At 44.2% G+C, this 5,079-nt stretch overlaps 1 protein-coding gene across 1 annotated transcript in view; it reads right to left on the reverse strand.

Moving 5' to 3' along the window:
- LOC122560397 (sodium/myo-inositol cotransporter 2-like) overlaps positions 1-5,079 on the reverse strand; it is a 66,681-nt gene that overhangs the window by 12,719 nt on the left and 48,883 nt on the right. The gene's annotated exons all lie outside the window — the stretch shown is intronic.

Below are 5,079 nucleotides of genomic sequence, written 5' to 3' on the forward strand. Positions count from 1 at the left end.
TCCAGTCTGAAAAACAACCCTCCACCACCATCCTCTGTCTTCTACCTTTGAGCCAGTTCTGTATCCAAATGTCTAGTTCTCCCTGTATTCCATGAGATCTAACCTTGCTAATCAGTCTCCCATGGGGAACCTTGTCGAACGCCTTACTGAAGTCCATATAGATCACATCTACTGCTCTGCTCTCATCAATCTTCTTTGTTACTTCTTCAAAAACTCAATCAAGTTTGTGAGACATGATTTCCCACGCACAAAGCCATGTTGACTATCCTGAATCAGTCCTTACCTTTTCAAATATATGTACAACTTGTCCCTCAGGATTCCCTCCAACAACTTGCCCACCACCGAGGTCAGGCTCACTGGTCTATATTGGCTTCCCACAGAGTTCTCGGGTACACCTAATCAGGTTCTGGGGATTTGCCCACCTTTAACCATTTCAAGACATCCAGCACTTCCTCCTCGGTAATCTGGACATTTTTCAAGATGTCACCATCTATTTCCCTACAGTCTACATCTTCCATATCCTTTTCCACAGTAAATACTGATGCAAATCTAGGCAGTACCTGGACAGCACAGTGACATAGTGGTTAGCACTGCTGCCTCACAGCGCTAGAGACCCGGGTTCAGTTCCCACCTCGGGCGACTCTCTGTGTGGAGTTTGCACATTCTCCCCGTGTCTGTGCGGGTTTGCTCCGGTTTCCTCCCACGGTCCAAAAATGTGCAGGTTAGATGAATTGGCCATGCTAAATTGCCCGTAGTGTTAGGTGAAGGGGTTGAATGTAGGGGGGTGGGTTGCGGGTTGGTGTGGACTTGTTGGACTGAAGGCCCTGTTTCCACACTGTAAGTAATCTAAAAAATATTCATTTAGTATCTTCCCCATTTTCTGTGGCTCCACACAAAGGCCGCCTTGCTGATCTTTGAGGGGCCCTATTCTCTCCCTAGTTACCATTTTGTCCTTAATATATTTGTAAAAACCCTTTGGATTCTCCTTAATTCTATTTGCCAAAACTATCTCATGTCCCTATTTTGCCCTCCTGAATTCCCTCTTAAGTATACTCCTACTGCCTTTATACTTTTCTAAGGATTCACTCGATCTATCCTGTCTAAACCTGACATATGCTATCTTCTTTTTCTTAACCAAACCCTCAATTTCTTTAGTCATCCAGCATCCCCTATACCTACCAGTCTTCCCTTTCACCCTGACAGGAATATACTTTTTCTGGGCTCTTGTTATCTCATTTCTGAAGGCTTCCCATTTTCCAGTCATCCCTTTACCTGCGAACATCTGTCCCCAATTAGCTTTCGGAAGTTCTTGCCTAATACCGTCAAAATTGGCCTTTCTCCAATTTAGAACTTCAACTTTTAGATCTGGTCTATCCTTTTTCATCACTATTTGAAAACAAATAGAATTATGGTCACTGGCCCCAAAGTGCTCCCCCACTGACACCTCAGTCACCTGCCCTGCCTTATTTCCTAAGAGTAGGTCAAGTTTTGCACCTTCTCCAGTAGGCACCTTCTCCACATACTGAATCCTCTCCATCTAAACCTTTAACACTATGGCAGTCCCAGTCGATGTTTGGAAAGTTAAAATCCCCTACCATAACCATCCTATTATTCTTACAGATAGCTGAGAACTCTTTACAAGTTTGTTTCTCAATTTCCCTCTGACTATTAAGGGGTCTCTAATACAATCCCATTAAGGTGATCATCCCTTTCTTATTTCTCAGTTCCACCCAAATAATTTCCCTGGATGTATTTCTGGGAATATCCTCCCTCAGCACAGCTGTAATGCTATCCCTTACCAAAAATGCCACTCCCCCTCCTCTCTTGCCTCCCTTTCTATCCTTTCTATAGCATTTGTATCCTGGAACATTAAGCTGCCAGTCCTGCCCATCCCTGAGCCATGTATCCGTAATTGCTATGTTCCTAACCATGCCCTGAGTTCATCTGCCTTCCCTGTTAGGCCCCTTGCATTGATATAAATGCAGTTTAATTTATTAGTCCTACCTTGTCCCTGCCTGCTTGACACACTTCTGTTATCAGCTGTACTAGTCTCAGATCGATCTCTTTCCTCACTATCTCCCTGGGTCCCACACCACCCCCACCTTACTAGTTTAAATCCTCCCAAGCAGTTCTAGCAAATTGCCCTGCCAGTATATTAGCCCTCTTCCAATTTAGGTGCAATCCATCCTTCTTGTACAGGTCAGTTCTACCACAAAAGAGATTCCAATGATCCAAAAAAGTGAATCCTTGTCCCATATACCAGCTCCTCAGCCATGCATTCATCTGCTCTATCCTCCTATTCCTGCCCTCACTAGCTCGTAGCACTGGGAGTAATCCAGATATTACTACCCTTGAGGACCTCCTTTTTAAATTTCTGCCTAACTCTCTGTAATCTCCTTTCAGAATCCCAACCTTTTCCCTTCCTATATCGTTGGTTCCAATGTGGACAATGACCTCCTGCTGGCCCCTGTCCCCCCATGAGAACATTTTGCACCCTCTCTGAGACATCCTTGATCCTGGCACCAGGGAAACAACACACCATTCTGTTTTTTCTCTGCTGGCCACAGAAACGTCTGTCTGTACCTCGGACTACAGAATCCCCTAACACAATTGATCTCTTGGAAGCCACATACCCCTGGTTGCATTCAAGCCAGTCTCAGTTCCAGAAACTTGGTTGTTCATGCTACATTCCCCTGAGAATCCATCACCCCCTACATTTTCCAAAACAGCATACCTGTTTGAAATGGGTAAAGCGACAAAAGACTCCTGCACTAGCTGCCTACCTCTCTTACCTTTCCTGGAGTTAACCCATCTATGTGACTGTATCTGAGACTTTCCCCCCTTCCTATAACTGCCATCCATCACATACTGTTGCTGTTGCAAATTCCTCATCACTTCTATCTGTCTCTCCAACCGATCCACTCGATCTGATAAGATTTGCATCCAACAGCATTTATGGCAGATACAATCCGCAGTAACCCTTAAGCTCTCTTTAAACTCCCACATCTGACAAGAAGTACATTTCACTGCAAAGGCCATTTTTGCTCCTTCACAATCTACAGACCCAGAAAATAACACCGTATATTCCTCTACAAACACTGCCCCAAGTTAAATTAATAGCTATGGCTTATATTTTAAGTTTAATCAAGAGACTTATCTCCAAAAACATACAATCAAGAAAGAATCCACTATACTCACTACTGCAGCCTTTCTCTTGGACAGACTTAAACAACAATTAACTTATCTGATTCTGTGCTGTGAACTTTGCCCAACAGTTCCTCCAAGGTTAGTTGTGAAATTCACTGTTTGTTAACTTTCTCTGTTGAATTTGATTTCCACCAGCATTCTGACTTTCCTTGGATTACAGTTCCTGCAGTATCTTGTTCAAGTAACCATTCTTTGTGAAAGTGAGTTTTGACTGTCCACAGGTTATTGGGTATGAGATGCTGCATGGAAAAACCTTACTCAACATTTGCCAGCAGGACACACCGGATGACAATAGAGAGCGGACTCCCCAAACCTTAGATCAAGCCCTTTGCAGCACACAATCTCCCACCTTATGGAGGAAGTCTAGCGTTTTCCCATTCCTGGAATGGTCAGGCAGAAAAAATGCTATTCAATCATTGAGACTGCATTAGTCTTTCAAAAAATAATCCGATTGATTCCACTCCCCTGGTCTTTCGTCAAATGCCCACCATTTTATGACCTTTCAGTATTTATCCAACTCCTTTATGAAGGCTGTTAATGAATCCGTAACCACCACCCTATCATTTCCAATGTTAACTACCCATTGCTTAAAAATGGCTTTCCCTATGCTTTCCTTTTTCTACCTCAGATTCTTTTACCTAATGAGTTAAATTTCTGAGCTCTTGATAACATTTCAGTAACTGGAGACACTTCAGACTGGATTTTCAGGGCAAATAGCTTAGCTCAATAGACCTGCTTTAGTTTAAAGGGCCCATTAGTTTTTGCACAGTACTTGGTCCCTTTAAGTCATGTGACCTGCTAATCTAATCAGGGAGGGAGAGGGGAATGTGCAAGGGGCATGTGGTGACTTGCCTAGCAGTTGAATTGGGGAGCTGGATGTGTAAGGAACATATTCTGAACAAGCCTTATTAGTTTGTATCAAATCATTGTGTTTTCTACAGCAGAGTGAAGCTTTGAATTTATTAAATTGGTAATAAGGAAAAGGCCAGTAACTCACTACGAAGAAACAGCCAGTCAAGTCCAGCCTACGAAGAAGATTACAGTTAAATACCTCTTTTTGGAAAATTCAAGCCATTCAGTCCAGCTACAGAAGATTGAGTACAGCGTGTCAAATCCTTCAAACTCAGTTCTATCTGTGTGAGTGAAATAGAGGGAGCAAAGTGCTGGCAGGGAGGTTTTAGACTTCAGAAATAAATCTTAGGTAGTTGGAAATTGCAGGTGAGGGTTGTGGGGGATAGAGTAATACCAAGACTGGCTCGATCAAATTTCTGCCTCAGTTCTGTTTTTTTATTCATTCATGGAACATGGGCATCGCTAGCCAGCCAGCATTGATTACCTTGAGAAGGTGGTGGTGGTGAGCTGACTTCTTGATTTGATCAGATGATTAGATTCCCTACAGTGTGGAATTAAGCCCTTCGGCCCAACCAGTCCATACCAACCCTACTGCAGTCCATCTGCTGTGGACTGATCCACAATTGCATCAGGGAAGGAATTCCAGGATTTTCAACCAGACCCAGATATATTTACAGGTCAGGATGGTTGGCTTGGAGGGGAACGTGGTTAAAGATGCCCTCCAACACATCTTGTCCACATCTGCCCCTCTGCCCTCAAACCCCACCCCTCCAACTGTAACAAGGACAGAACCCCCCTTGTCCTCACCTTCCACCCTACCAACCTTCACTAAAACTACATCATCCGACGACATTTCTGCCACCTCCAAATGGACCCCACCACAAGGGATATATTTCCCTCCCCACCCATTTCCGGGTTCTGCAAAGACCGTTCCCTCTGCGACTACCTGGTCAGGTCCATGCCCCCCCAACAACCCACCCTCCCATCCTGGCACCCTCCCCTGCCACCGCAAGAATTGCA

Source organism: Chiloscyllium plagiosum, chromosome 21 (assembly GCF_004010195.1).
Source record: "Chiloscyllium plagiosum isolate BGI_BamShark_2017 chromosome 21, ASM401019v2, whole genome shotgun sequence".
In the NCBI taxonomy this organism is placed as follows: Eukaryota; Metazoa; Chordata; class Chondrichthyes; order Orectolobiformes; family Hemiscylliidae; genus Chiloscyllium; species Chiloscyllium plagiosum.